The sequence below is a fragment of the Myxine glutinosa genome, chromosome 3 (genome assembly GCF_964187855.1).
Source record: "Myxine glutinosa chromosome 3, kmMyxGlut1.1, whole genome shotgun sequence".
In the NCBI taxonomy this organism is placed as follows: domain Eukaryota; kingdom Metazoa; phylum Chordata; class Myxini; order Myxiniformes; family Myxinidae; genus Myxine; species Myxine glutinosa.
In genome coordinates this window covers 43,799,320-43,815,343 of record NC_136263.1, presented here as the reverse complement: position 1 = coordinate 43,815,343, position 16,024 = coordinate 43,799,320, and the positions used below count along the sequence as shown (strand labels likewise).

Genomic DNA, 16,024 nt, shown 5'->3' with positions numbered 1-16,024 from the left:
GTCATTCTTCCCACCAGCTCCTGTCATTCTTCCCACCAGCTCCTGTCATTCTTCCCACCAGCTCCTGTCATTCTTCCCACCAGCTCCTGTCATTCTTCCCACCAGCTCCTATTATTCTGCCCACCAGCTCCTGTCAGTCTTCCCACCAGCTCTTGTCATTCTTCCCACCAGCTCCTGTCATTCTGCCCACCAGCTCCTGTCATTCTGCCCACCAGCTCCTGTCAGTCTTCCCACCAGCTCCTGTCAGTCTTCCCACCAGCTCCTGTCAGTCTTCCCACCAGCTCCTGTCATTCTGCCCACCAGCTCCTGTCATTCTTCCCACCAGCTCCTGTCATTCTGCCCACCAGCTCCTGTCATTCTTCCCACCAGCTCCTGTCATTCTTCCCACCAGCTCCTGTCAGTCTTCCCACCAGCTCCTGTCATTCTGCCCACCAGCTTCTGTCAGTCTTCCCACCAGCTCCTGTCAGTCTTCCCACCAGCTCCTGTCAGTCTTCCCACCAGCTCCTGTCATTCTGCCCACCAGCTCCTGTCATTCTTCCCACCAGCTCCTGTCATTCTGCCCACCAGCTCCTGTCATTCTTCCCACCAGCTCCTGTCATTCTTCCCACCAGCTCCTGTCATTCCTCCCACCAGCTCCTGTCATTCCTCCCACCAGCTCCTGTCATTCCTCCCACCAGCTCCTGTCATTCCTCCCACCAGCTCCTGTCATTCCTCCCACCAGCCCCTGTCATTCTTCCCACCAGCTCCTGTCATTCTTCCCACCAGCTCCTGTCATTCCTCCCACCAGCCCCTGTCATTCTTCCCACCAGCTCCTGTCATTCTTCCCACCAGCTCCTGTCATTCTTCCCACCAGCTCCTGTCAGTCCTCCCACCAGCTCCTGTCATTCTTCCCACCAGGTCCTGTCAGTCCTGCCACCAGCTCCTGTCAGTCCTGCCACCAACTCCTGTCATTCTTCCCACCAGCTCCTGTCATTCTTCCCACCAGGTCCTGTTAGTCTTCCCACCAGCTCCTGTCATTCTTCCCACCAGCTCCTGTCATTCTTCCCACCAGCTCCTGTCATTCTTCCCACCAGCTCCTGTCATTCTTCCCACCAGCTCCTGTCATTCTTCCCACCAGCTCCTGTCATTCTTCCCAACAGCTCCTGTCATTCTTCCCAACAGCTCCTGTCATTCTTCCCACCAGCTCCTGTTAGTCTTCCCAACAGCTCCTGTCATTCTTCCCACCAGCTCCTGTCATTCTTCCCACCAGCTCCTGTTAGTCTTCCCAACAGCTCCTGTCATTCTTCCCACCAGCTCCTGTCATTCTTCCCAACAGCTCCTGTCATTCTTCCCACCAGCTCCTGTTAGTCTTCCCAACAGCTCCTGTCATTCTTCCCACCAGCTCCTGTTAGTCTTCCCAACAGCTCCTGTCATTCTTCCCACCAGCTCCTGTCATTCTTCCCACCAGCTCCTGTCATTCTGCCCACCAGCTCCTGTCATTCTTCCCACCAGCTCCTATTATTCTGCCCACCAGCTCCTGTCATTCTTCCCACCAGCTCCTGTCATTCTTCCCACCAGCTCCTGTCATTCCTCCCACCAGCCCCTGTCATTCTTCCCACCAGCTCCTGTCATTCTTCCCACCAGCTCCTGTCATTCCTCCCACCAGCCCCTGTCATTCTTCCCACCAGCTCCTGTCATTCTTCCCACCAGCTCCTGTCATTCTTCCCACCAGCTCCTGTCAGTCCTCCCACCAGCTCCTGTCATTCTTCCCACCAGGTCCTGTCAGTCCTGCCACCAGCTCCTGTCAGTCCTGCCACCAACTCCTGTCATTCTTCCCACCAGCTCCTGTCATTCTTCCCACCAGGTCCTGTTAGTCTTCCCACCAGCTCCTGTCATTCTTCCCACCAGCTCCTGTCATTCTTCCCACCAGCTCCTGTCATTCTTCCCACCAGCTCCTGTCATTCTTCCCACCAGCTCCTGTCATTCTTCCCACCAGCTCCTGTCATTCTTCCCACCAGCTCCTGTCATTCTTCCCACCAGCTCCTGTCATTCTTCCCAACAGCTCCTGTCATTCTTCCCAACAGCTCCTGCCATTCTTCCCACCAGCTCCTGTCAGTCTTCCCACCAGCTCCTGTCATTCTTCCCACCAGCTCCTGTCATTCTTCCCACCAGCTCCTGTCATTCTTCCCACCAGCTCCTGTCATTCTTCCCACCAGCTCCTGTCATTCTTCCCACCAGCTCCTGTCATTCTTCCCACCAGCTCCTGTCATTCTTCCCACCAGCTCCTGTCATTCTTCCCACCAGCTCCTGTCATTCTTCCCACCAGCTCCTGTCATTCTTCCCACCAGCTCCTGTCATTCTGCCCACCAGCTCCTGTCATTCTTCCCACCAGCTCCTGTCATTCTTCCCACCAGCTCCTGTCATTCTTCCCACCAGCTCCTGTCATTCTTCCCACCAGCTCCTGTCATTCTTCCCACCAGCTCCTGTCAGTCCTCCCACCAGCTCCTGTCATTCTTCCCACCAGGTCCTGTCAGTCCTGCCACCAGCTCCTGTCAGTCCTGCCACCAACTCCTGTCATTCTTCCCACCAGCTCCTGTCATTCTTCCCACCAGGTCCTGTTAGTCTTCCCACCAGCTCCTGTCATTCTTCCCACCAGCTCCTGTCATTCTTCCCACCAGCTCCTGTCATTCTTCCCACCAGCTCCTGTCATTCTTCCCACCAGCTCCTGTCATTCTTCCCACCAGCTCCTGTCATTCTTCCCACCAGCTCCTGTCATTCTTCCCAACAGCTCCTGTCATTCTTCCCACCAGCTCCTGTTAGTCTTCCCAACAGCTCCTGTCATTCTTCCCACCAGCTCCTGTCATTCTTCCCACCAGCTCCTGTTAGTCTTCCCAACAGCTCCTGTCATTCTTCCCACCAGCTCCTGTCATTCTTCCCAACAGCTCCTGTCATTCTTCCCACCAGCTCCTGTTAGTCTTCCCAACAGCTCCTGTCATTCTTCCCACCAGCTCCTGTTAGTCTTCCCAACAGCTCCTGTCATTCTTCCCACCAGCTCCTGTCATTCTTCCCACCAGCTCCTGTCATTCTGCCCACCAGCTCCTGTCATTCTTCCCACCAGCTCCTATTATTCTGCCCACCAGCTCCTGTCATTCTTCCCACCAGCTCCTGTCATTCTTCCCACCAGCTCCTGTCATTCCTCCCACCAGCCCCTGTCATTCTTCCCACCAGCTCCTGTCATTCTTCCCACCAGCTCCTGTCATTCCTCCCACCAGCCCCTGTCATTCTTCCCACCAGCTCCTGTCATTCTTCCCACCAGCTCCTGTCATTCTTCCCACCAGCTCCTGTCAGTCCTCCCACCAGCTCCTGTCATTCTTCCCACCAGGTCCTGTCAGTCCTGCCACCAGCTCCTGTCAGTCCTGCCACCAACTCCTGTCATTCTTCCCACCAGCTCCTGTCATTCTTCCCACCAGGTCCTGTTAGTCTTCCCACCAGCTCCTGTCATTCTTCCCACCAGCTCCTGTCATTCTTCCCACCAGCTCCTGTCATTCTTCCCACCAGCTCCTGTCATTCTTCCCACCAGCTCCTGTCATTCTTCCCACCAGCTCCTGTCATTCTTCCCACCAGCTCCTGTCATTCTTCCCACCAGCTCCTGTCATTCTTCCCAACAGCTCCTGTCATTCTTCCCAACAGCTCCTGCCATTCTTCCCACCAGCTCCTGTCAGTCTTCCCACCAGCTCCTGTCATTCTTCCCACCAGCTCCTGTCATTCTTCCCACCAGCTCCTGTCATTCTTCCCACCAGCTCCTGTCATTCTTCCCACCAGCTCCTGTCATTCTTCCCACCAGCTCCTGTCATTCTTCCCACCAGCTCCTGTCATTCTTCCCACCAGCTCCTGTCATTCTTCCCACCAGCTCCTGTCATTCTTCCCACCAGCTCCTGTCATTCTTCCCACCAGCTCCTGTCATTCTGCCCACCAGCTCCTGTCATTCTTCCCACCAGCTCCTGTCATTCTTCCCACCAGCTCCTGTCATTCTTCCCACCAGCTCCTGTCATTCTTCCCACCAGCTCCTGTCATTCTTCCCACCAGCTCCTGTCATTCTTCCCACCAGCTCCTGTCATTCTTCCCACCAGCTCCTGTCATTCTTCCCACCAGCTCCTGTCATTCTTCCCACCAGCTCCTGTCATTCTGCCCACCAGCTCCTGTCATTCTTCCCACCAGCTCCTATTATTCTGCCCACCAGCTCCTGTCAGTCTTCCCACCAGCTCTTGTCATTCTTCCCACCAGCTCCTGTCATTCTGCCCACCAGCTCCTGTCATTCTGCCCACCAGCTCCTGTCAGTCTTCCCACCAGCTCCTGTCAGTCTTCCCACCAGCTCCTGTCAGTCTTCCCACCAGCTCCTGTCATTCTGCCCACCAGCTCCTGTCATTCTTCCCACCAGCTCCTGTCATTCTGCCCACCAGCTCCTGTCATTCTTCCCACCAGCTCCTGTCATTCTTCCCACCAGCTCCTGTCAGTCTTCCCACCAGCTCCTGTCATTCTGCCCACCAGCTTCTGTCAGTCTTCCCACCAGCTCCTGTCAGTCTTCCCACCAGCTCCTGTCAGTCTTCCCACCAGCTCCTGTCATTCTGCCCACCAGCTCCTGTCATTCTTCCCACCAGCTCCTGTCATTCTGCCCACCAGCTCCTGTCATTCTTCCCACCAGCTCCTGTCATTCTTCCCACCAGCTCCTGTCATTCCTCCCACCAGCTCCTGTCATTCCTCCCACCAGCTCCTGTCATTCCTCCCACCAGCTCCTGTCATTCCTCCCACCAGCTCCTGTCATTCCTCCCACCAGCCCCTGTCATTCTTCCCACCAGCTCCTGTCATTCTTCCCACCAGCTCCTGTCATTCCTCCCACCAGCCCCTGTCATTCTTCCCACCAGCTCCTGTCATTCTTCCCACCAGCTCCTGTCATTCTTCCCACCAGCTCCTGTCAGTCCTCCCACCAGCTCCTGTCATTCTTCCCACCAGGTCCTGTCAGTCCTGCCACCAGCTCCTGTCAGTCCTGCCACCAACTCCTGTCATTCTTCCCACCAGCTCCTGTCATTCTTCCCACCAGGTCCTGTTAGTCTTCCCACCAGCTCCTGTCATTCTTCCCACCAGCTCCTGTCATTCTTCCCACCAGCTCCTGTCATTCTTCCCACCAGCTCCTGTCATTCTTCCCACCAGCTCCTGTCATTCTTCCCACCAGCTCCTGTCATTCTTCCCACCAGCTCCTGTCATTCTTCCCAACAGCTCCTGTCATTCTTCCCACCAGCTCCTGTTAGTCTTCCCAACAGCTCCTGTCATTCTTCCCACCAGCTCCTGTCATTCTTCCCACCAGCTCCTGTTAGTCTTCCCAACAGCTCCTGTCATTCTTCCCACCAGCTCCTGTCATTCTTCCCACCAGCTCCTGTCATTCTTCCCACCAGCTCCTGTCATTCTTCCCACCAGCTCCTGTCATTCTTCCCACCAGCTCCTGTCATTCCTCCCACCAGCTCCTGTCATTCCTCCCACCAGCTCCTGTCATTCCTCCCACCAGCTCCTGTCATTCCTCCCACCAGCCCCTGTCATTCTTCCCACCAGCTCCTGTCATTCTTCCCACCAGCTCCTGTCATTCCTCCCACCAGCCCCTGTCATTCTTCCCACCAGCTCCTGTCATTCTTCCCACCAGCTCCTGTCATTCTTCCCACCAGCTCCTGTCAGTCCTCCCACCAGCTCCTGTCATTCTTCCCACCAGCTCCTGTCATTCTTCCCACCAGGTCCTGTCAGTCCTGCCACCAGCTCCTGTCAGTCCTGCCACCAACTCCTGTCATTCTTCCCACCAGCTCCTGTCATTCTTCCCACCAGGTCCTGTTAGTCTTCCCACCAGCTCCTGTCATTCTTCCCACCAGCTCCTGTCATTCTTCCCACCAGCTCCTGTCATTCTTCCCACCAGCTCCTGTCATTCTTCCCACCAGCTCCTGTCATTCTTCCCACCAGCTCCTGTCATTCTTCCCACCAGCTCCTGTCATTCTTCCCAACAGCTCCTGTCATTCTTCCCAACAGCTCCTGCCATTCTTCCCACCAGCTCCTGTTAGTCTTCCCAACAGCTCCTGTCATTCTTCCCACCAGCTCCTGTCATTCTTCCCACCAGCTCCTGTTAGTCTTCCCAACAGCTCCTGTCATTCTTCCCACCAGCTCCTGTCATTCTTCCCACCAGCTCCTGTCATTCTTCCCACCAGCTCCTGTCATTCTTCCCACCAGCTCCTGTCATTCTTCCCACCAGCTCCTGTCATTCTTCCCACCAGCTCCTGTCATTCTTCCCACCAGCTCCTGTCATTCTTCCCAACAGCTCCTGTCATTCTTCCCACCAGCTCCTGTCAGTCTTCCCACCAGCCCAGGTTGAGCTACTCAGAGTTTTCCGCTGTAACTGTAAAACTGACTGGTTCATCAAGGTGCAGCTGTAGAAATCACGGCCTGGACTGTCCATGTGGGTGTAGTGAGTGCAGGGAGTAATCTGTACAAAGTCTTAGAGGATCCGCTTCAGCATCAAAGTTGACGGCCAATGATTCTGTGTTTTGTACAAAGACAGAATCTATTGCTGTGACAATAAAATCGATTATAACACAATTACTGTGACGTCAAATGACACGTGAAACGTAACATTTGTGATCGATGTGCCATTAAAATGTAATTAACTTCTGGACAATACCTGATGAAGGTTCTTATGAAGGTATATTTATATACCGACTTGTGTCCTCATCATCTCCACTTTTGATATGTAGTTTGGCAATTATCTCTCTGAGCCACAAGATGATTTTTCCTCATCGCAATAAGTTTTAGATTGGGCCCAATTTGACTTAAATTGACCGGATCGTTATTGAATCTTTGGGGTGACAAGTGGTGAAACCGCATTCTATGTGGTTAGTCGGTCTGTGTGATGTGGAGAGGGGGAATGTGTATCGGGGAATGGGGTGTGGGGTGGACAGGTGTGGGGATGACGATGCAATCATAAAGCCACTTATCATGCCGAAGGTTCTCGTCATGATGAAATGTTTAACTCAAACAACCTGACATGGAGATGTTGATGCATTCAAACTGATTTACATATTTCGAAAGATTCCACGAAAGATCCCAAACAGTTTCCTGCATGGATTTTCTGCTCCACTGGAATCTGAACAAAACATCAGAAACGACAAGGTCACTCTGTGGAGCGCACACCTCCACCAGGCCGAACACTTTGCTTTGTATCCCAATGATAGGCCGGATCTGGATTCGGACCTGAAACAAAATCTAATCGGCTTGTTCTCGTCACCAAACCAACTCATTCACCTAGTTAAGTCATAACTCATCCATAACTTTTTTAATATCATGTTGTACAGTTTGTCGCTTTTCACTCGATCTCCCAAAGGTGAAGAATTACTTAATAATTAAATAATTATTGTATCCGAATCCATATTCAGATCTTCACCAAAATCGAATCGATTAGACCTTGTCAGACACCCAACCTGTCCACCAAGTTTCGTCCAAATCCGTCCACAACGTTTTGAGATATCCTGCTATGTATCGTTTTTAGCCCGATCTCCCAATGGTGAAGATTCACTTTAAAATTCTAGTAGCCGGATCCGATTCCGGATCTTCACCAAAATCGAATCATTTCGTCCTTGTCACATTCGCTACATCTCTGCCAAATTTTGTCCGAATCCATCCACAACTTTTTGAGATATTTTGTTCACGAACGGACAGACAAACGGACAGACAGGAGTGAAAACATAACGTCCATCCACCTCCGGTGGCAAAGGTAATAATTATCTGATGGTGTTGGAGGATTTGCTCCAGAATCTCTGGTACAAATTACTTTATTGTGGTTAAAATGGCAGGTATGCCACGAGGTAAACACCTGGAAAGTTTCCGCAAAATAGGTGTTCGAACAATAAACAAGGACTTTGCAAGTGCATCGGAGGAAGACCGGCATGACCAGTCTTGTCGATCTGTGATCCATCACCAATCAGGAGAGTTTGATCCATCCCACCAGGTACCGATGGATCGGGAGCTATGGTGGATGAAGTCACGTGACCACATCACCAAGTCACATGAACATGTTGCACACGGATCTGCTCATGTTTCCATTTGCAATCCAAATTCCATGTTTGTTTCTTCTGGAGCAGAATTCCATGTTTGGTTCTATTGGAGTATAATTCCATGTTTATTTGTGCCAGAGTGGAATTCCATGTTTTTTCTACTGGAGCGGTCAGGCTTGGAAAATAGTTTCGTAAACATTTTATCATCGTGTTCTAGTCAGGTCTGTGAGATTTACGTGTTAATAAACAAATAAGTCAATTTGAACAACTAATTAATTAAATATGATCTCCATGTTTACTTGTTCAACGCTTTAACCCTTGATAGGTAACACGACGTTTTGAGGACCCCAAGGTAAGCTGGGTTTTTTCTGTTAAAATAAATAAATTTAAGGGCATATTTTTTTTCTAAAGACGTTTCTTCGAAAAAAATAAAAATAGTTACTAATGGTGGATTAATCTCGTTTTGGACTTACAATATTGCAAAGTGTTTCAATTTGATATGTACATAATGTTATTGCAATAAAATGATGAGACCACGTTTTGCCAAAATTATTTTCCTGAGGTGAGTCCGAAAGACCCGAGGTTGTCAATGCTGTGATAACTCCTTCAAATACAGGGAGTAGTGACCCCCGCAGTAGTTTATGGAGAAAAAGGACATCGGAGTAATGGATAACTATTTCATTTAATGAGAATTTTTTAAAAGGATACGGAGAGGGCTGGGAGGGATACCTTTGAGGTGTGCGTGCATCCTTTAAGGGTTTAAGGGTACCTTTAAGGATTTAAGGTTTAAGGGTTTAAGGTTTAAGGGTTTAAGGGTTTAAGGTTTAAGGGTTTAAGGTTTAAGGGTTTAAGGTTTAAGGGTACCTTTAAGGGTTTAAGGTTTAAGGGTACCTTTAAGGGTTTAAGGTTTAAGGGTTTAAGGGTACCTTTAAGGGTTTAAGGTTTAAGGTTTAAGGGTTTAAGGGTACCTTTAAGGGTTTAAGGGTACCTTTAAGGATTTAAGGTTTAAGGGTTTAAGGTTTAAGGGTTTAAGGGTTTAAGGTTTAAGGGTTTAAGGTTTAAGGGTTTAAGGTTTAAGGGTACCTTTAAGGGTTTAAGGTTTAAGGGTACCTTTAAGGGTTTAAGGTTTAAGGGTTTAAGGGTACCTTTAAGGGTTTAAGGTTTAAGGTTTAAGGGTTTAAGGGTACCTTTAAGGGTTTAAGGGTTTAAGGTTTAAGGGTTTAAGGTTTAAGGGTACCTTTAAGCTATCTGGCATGGGTTTGAATCTCGACCTAGATCTAAACTGTCACTCTGGAATCTATGTGTGTCCCGTCCATCACAAGACTATTAAGGTGGGGATTCGCCTGGCAGCATTGGTCGATGGTGGCCTTTAAACATTTCATGGTGCCAGTAAAGTAGGCTCGGGAATCCTACGGGAAGGCTAACTAGCACGGAGGATAACAAAGAACAGCAGCTTCAAGAACATCCCTCAATAAAGTGGCGTGGCCGAGAGAACGAGACACCGGGATCCTTTAATGTCTGACGGTTTATTGAAGAGAAGCTGGAAGATAGCGGTGCAGTTTCGGCATGCACACGTGAGATCCTGAGGAGCAAACACTCCTCTTGGGCAGACACGGAATGAGCAGGAGAGGAGGGGGATCAAGAATTACAAGTTTGCACTACACCAACATGGGTTCAACGGACTGCATAAAAATCATTTATAAACACGACAGTAAAAATGTTCCCTAAGGGTCTCTTTCACGAAGACGAGGTGCTTTGTCACCAGTTCGTGAAAGACTTGGGCTAAAAATGGTCCATGGTCAACCCAGCGAGAAGGATGGCAATATTTGGAGCAGCTAAAGACCATCTCCATAGAGATGGAGAGGCGTCTGGCAAAGTAGCAGAGGATTTTTGTCCATGACCAGAAGTGTACGTATGATTGAAGAAAACGAAACAAATGAGTACAGATTTAGTTTACTTTTTATCCATTTTCAGATATTTAAGTCAAGATACTCTGAACTAGAAAGTAGAAATTGTCACAAATTTGTCAATGGATAATATGCCTCCGCCCACGTTAGATGTCAACCCACTGTTACTTTTGATCTCCTTCCCCCATCAAAAACCTTGATCTTTTCTACCCCCGTTAATTCACCCCAGATCCACTTTTTTGAAATACCAACTTCTTTCCTGGAAGTCCTTGCAGTGTCCATGTGTTTTATACTTCTCCCCCACCCCCCATTCCCACACCTCCTCCCCCCCAAGCCCTCTCCCTACCACAGATCTCCCGATGTCCCTGCTCTCAAATGTTGTGCTGCTAAGGGCACTTGACCGTTGACCCTTTTCAGTTCATCTTTGCATCATGATACACCTTTGTGCCAGGTTTGTTAAAAATCCTTTCAGTGGTTCACAAGTTATCGTGAAAACAAAAATTGAGCACGGACCAACTGGGAACCCCAAAACAATGCTTTGGCTCATTCGACGGCGGAGACATACAAATGTGTTGTTTTGCTGTCCACAAACAGGGTAACAAAATGTAGTTTTCCTAATTCATGTCTCAGCATTGTCCGGTAAATACATTTTTGCTGTGAATAAAAATGGTAATGTCGGTAATACTGAGTTTAGGCCACAGTGTTTTTATGGACAAACTAGTGAAGCAAAACTCCATGAAGTTCCCAAAAGAAAACAAAGGAGTTTGTTTTTCATATTATTTTCATTCATCTGAGGTATTAGTCTTGTATCCATGAGTGGGTTCGAGCAATTCAGGACAAGTCCAGTTACATCTTCATTGGCCATAATCTGGGTCTCAATCTCATCACAAACAAGACCAAAAGTCTAACAGTGGTGTAGCTGGGATTGTTTGATACTTTAGTTGAAGAGGATAGTTAGTATGACCTGGGTGGAGATACCAGTTAGCAAATAATGTAAGTATTAAATTATTTTGAAGTACTGCAAGTCTCTAAACTATCTGTCACCATGGAAGTGAAGAGATTGCATTGAGACAATGGTTTATTCCACATGTTTCGTGTCAACAATGAACCAACCATACACCGCTTCAATCCACTAACCTTGCGATCACGACAAAGGGATTGCAGTGTTAACATTATATTCACTATATTATTATTATTAACGTTATTATTATTATTACGAAGACAATGTTACTGTATTAATAAACCAATGCTAATTCCTTACTCCCAGGATAATTAGTACACCACTACTCACCGAGTCATCCATGAACCATACACCGTTCAATCCAGTAACTTTGCAGTCATGACAAAGGGATTGCAGTGTTACGATTATATTTACCATATTATTATAATTAACGTTATTGTTATTATTATTACGAAAACTATACTACTGTATTTAGAAATCGAGGCTAATTTGTCAGAAGTGGCTGGAAGGTGAGGTATGAAGCATAAGGCCTATATGTACTATGTTGTTGAAGACCGGTAACACCAATGCTTTTGATATTTGATGGTCATTTTAACAATCGGTTTGTTTGTGTTTCACACTGAATGAAAAACGTAAAGGTAGAGAATGGCAATTGTGATATATGACAGGTTCGACGATATGTTCGGCCTGAACGGCATATAAATCAAAATGGCGGAGTGTGAAGTCAGCCGTGGTATGCCGTAATGACATGACAGATGTAATCACATCACCCCTGTCATGTGACCAGATCCTCAGTTCTGATTTGGTGTACGTTTATGAGGGGCATACATGCATACGGACAGACAAACACTGTTCTAGACAACTTTGCCAAAGCTGTAAAATCCAACCACACATCAGCTTTATCAGCTTTTGGGTACAGCATGACGTAACCATTGATATCACAAGTCATGACTGATGTCACAAGTCACCACCAGCCTCACAAGTCACCACTGACCTCACAAGTCACGACTGATATCAAAAGTCACCATTGACCTCACAAGTCACTACTGACCTCACAAGTCACCACTAGCCTCACAAGTCACCACTGACCTCAAGTCACCACTGACCTCACAAGTCACGACTGATATCACAAGTCACCATTGACCTCACAAGTCACTACTGACCTCACAAGTCACCACTGACCTCACAAGTCACGACTGATATCACAAGTCACCACTGACATCAGTGTCATACATCGTGACATTAACAATATCGTCATCACGTACTTTGTGTTTCTCTTGTAATATTTTGCAATTCCTCCTTCTTTGTCATTCACAAAAGGTAAATAAACAACAAGGACAACAGAATGTGATAAACTTCATACAACATGATCGTGTCCAAGAGAAATTCCATGCTACATGGTGTCCTTTTCGTATATTTACAATGGTAATGCTAATTCCACATTGGATGCATGAGGGCGTTTCACATTGCAATATAGTATCAGGTGAAGAAGAAGAGCAGAAGAGATATGGTGGAGATTGAATAAAGCCGGTTGTTTGTACGCCTGGGATCCGGACCTGATTCTTCTCAAGCACAACAAAATTGGCGACGAGGATGAATGTTTCTGTCCTGCTTGGGAAAACCTGCTATTCCGTTCTCTTCTTGGCACAAAATGTTTAAGAACTATTTACTTGTGATTGATGCCGCTGGTGAGGCCTGGGCCTGCAAGCCGAAAACATGCAATTCTGTTGCAGTGCTTGGAGACGGAGGGACAATGAATTTTCTACAACTTACCGGATGCAGGTAGTACTTTCGAATCTGCCGTCACTGTTTTAGAAAAGCACTTCATACCGCAAATCAATTTGGCTATAAATTCCGTCAGAGGGCTCAGAGGCCTGATGAAACTATCGATGAATATGTTGTGGCCTTGCACGAACTATCTGCCTCTTGTAAGTTCGAAGGAATGGAGAAGGAGGAGATGCTATGTGACCAAGTGGTGGAACCTGCTTCAAACACCAGGATTCATGAAAGACTGCTGTTGGAGCCAAACCTTACTCTGACAAAAGCATTTAATATGGCCTGCCAAAGCGAATCTGCACTGCTGAATGTAATCTTGCGGTCCGATTCACCTTCGGTCCAAGCGATCAAAAGCGATTCTGCACTGCTGAATGCAACCTTTCTGTCGAATTCAGCTTCTGTCCAAGCGAGCAACGAAGGAATTACATTCTGCTCCTTCACCTTTAACCCGTGCTGTGGATTCTTCATCTGTGAAAACTCGCCGTTCCTGCTCCAGGTGTGGGTCTGCAAACCACCTTGCAAATACACCTTCTTGCCTTGCTTCAAAGGTGAAATGTAATGCTTGTGGGAAAGTGGGACACTTCTCAAATGTCTGCTGCTCTGCCCAGAAAGAGGTATGTGAGGTTTTACTTCCTGTGAGGTTGTACTTCCTGAACTGACCGTGGTTTACCTGTGTGATGCTTTCCCTGCAAAGGTCAAAATTCTCTGTAATATGCAAATGAAGGCACCAACTGGGCATACCTGCAATGTGAAGTTCATCGTGGATACTGGCTCCTCAGTCACGATTCTGCCAAAACAGCTGTACCAGAGACATTTTGCCGACTGTCCTTTGATCAAGACTTCAATAGTCACGGCAAATTCATCAATTACTCAGGAGACGGGATGTCTTGTACTGGATGTCTACATGTCACCGTTTTTCATGACGGTGTTACGGCTCCAGCCATATTTTACATAGTTAAGTCTGGTTCACTACTGCTACGAATGGACTTAATCAAAGCGTTGCGATGTCATATTGTAGGTGATTCTGTACCTGTACTAACCTCACAACAAAGCATTCCTGTACGAGAAACCCATCCTGAGTCTGTGGCACCTGTGTGATGTGAAAAAGGTCTCGTCCATAAGGTTAAATTCCGAAATGATGCTGCTCCTGTACAACAAAAATAACAACGGCTTCCACTCTCTGTGAGATAAGCTGTCTCAGACGAACTGAAACAACTGCTAGAGATGGGAATAATTGAGAAAGTTGATGCGTCTCCTGTGTTTCTCCAATAGTTGTTCTTCAGAAGAAATCAGGGTGGATTCGGATGTGTGTTGATCTGTGGAAGCCCAACAAAGCAATAATCGTGGAATGTTACCCATTGCCTCACAGGACCTTTTGTTGAACTGAGAGGTGCTACAGTATTTTCAACAATTGACCTTGCTGGAGCTTACCATCAGGTTATCCTGCATGAGGACAGCACGATTTGACAGCTTTTATTATGCTTGAGGGACTTTTCCGATACTGCAGAGTTCCATATGGCTTGGAATCAGCCCCTGCTGCATTTCAAAAACTTATGGTGACGATTCTTCAGGGATTACCAGGTATACAAAACTACCTGGATGACCTAATTATTTATGGTCATTCCAAAGTTGAGCATGATACAAACCTCAGTGCTGTTCTGTACCACATGCATGAGGCTGGACTAAAACTCAACACTCAAAAGTGTTCATTCAATCAGACCACCTGCGTTTTCTGCCATTTCAAAAGATGGTCTCCTTCCTGATCCCGACCACATCGCAGCCATAGCTGAGGCACCTGCTCCTCTCGACATGGTCTTCCTGTGCTCCTTTTTGGGACTTACCTCTTGGTACATTAAATTCTTGCCACACTATGCCACTGTTGTTGAACCAATGAGCGCATTGCTTAGATCTGGGAGTGATGTAAAGTTTACCTGGACTGCTGAAGCCGAGTGGAGTTTCACTGCTTTGAAGACACTGATTGTTGAGAGCCCTGCTCTTGCTCTATTCAATCCAAACCTGCCCACATTCGTTTCAACGGATGCATCTGAATACGAGCTAGGGGAGTGTAAACTCAGCTGCACTCTAACAATACTGAGTGCATGATGGCTTTCACGTCCCAAACATTGACTCCTGCCGAAAGGAAATACTCGACACTTAAGAAGGAAGCTCTAGCCTGCATCTGGGCTGTGGAAAAGTGGAGGACATATCTCTGGGGACGTCACTTCACCCTTCAGACTGACCCCCAAGCCCTGTCCACACGATTGGCTACAAAAGTCTTTTGTTGTGCTGGACTGCGAATTGCCAGATGGTCTGCTCGACTGCTTTGCTTCTTTTACGATGTGACGTATCACCTTGGAAAATGAAATTACACTGAAGACAATCTATCTAGACTGCCTCTACTTTCCAGTTGTGATGCAGAGGATGAACCTGAGCTGATCGCTGCTATTTTGGCTGTCCTGACTGCTCTGTCTGTAACAGAGTTCTCTGCTGCCTGTGAAACCGCAGTGTTGAAACCTTCCAAACAGTGATGACTTCATCTACATCTCGCTGTCCGACAACATGAACCAACTTCTATCCACTCATCCCAACTCTCTGTTCCTCATATGTGGCGACTTCCATTGTCATTATGCCAGCTGGCTGGGTGTGGGTTTCAATTGTCATTATGCCAGCTGCCTGAGTGTGGGTGCTTCACGCACCAGCCATGGCACCTCAGCAAAGGAATTCTGCAACTCATTAGGACTGACACAATCTCTCAATTTCCCGACTCAGATCTCAGTCAACGGTACATCATCTCTTCCTGAATTGGTTATGACTAAATTCCCTGCAAATGTCTGCTGTTCTTTTTCTGCTCCAATCGGTTCATCTAATCATTTGCTTGTTTGTTCAAGTGGACATCTCTCTGGCCGTTCTCATAGAGCCTCTTCAGCACCGATGAGTCTGGCATTTCACTCATGCTGACTGGCATGGTCTTCAAGTGGCCATCAAACTACCAGACTGGTTTCCCATCTCAACTGCACCTGACATCAACTCATCCTGGGAATTGTTCCAACGAAAATTGCTCTCTCTCTCTCATTTACAAATTCATCTTTGAGCCAAGCAGGTGGTTTCGTCTTCAGTTGTGATACCCTACCTCCCATCCATGGTACACTGAATCTTGTGGTGTGGCAGTTGCCTTGAAACAACTTGCCTTTGCCTCATGGATGGCAAATCCAACTGAAGGTAATATCAGTTCCTTTCACAAAGCTCGGAGCAAGTGTGTGTCTACCCTCAGGAGTGCCAGGAAGCACTATCTCTCCACACTCAAGAATGAACTCTCAAAC

The 16,024-nt window shown here is 47.7% G+C and overlaps 1 protein-coding gene and 1 long non-coding RNA gene across 2 annotated transcripts in view; both read right to left on the bottom strand.

Annotated features, from left to right (window-relative positions):
- Window positions 1–16,024, bottom strand: part of LOC137423628 (uncharacterized) — a 224,047-nt gene that overhangs the window by 137,684 nt on the left and 70,339 nt on the right. The gene's annotated exons all lie outside the window — the stretch shown is intronic.
- LOC144891297 (uncharacterized) lies at window positions 11,028–13,442 on the bottom strand. The gene is made up of 2 exons (XR_013622812.1): window positions 12,018–13,442; window positions 11,028–11,922 (listed from the first exon to the last, which is right to left on the bottom strand). It is a non-coding gene; the product is annotated as an uncharacterized LOC144891297 (long non-coding RNA).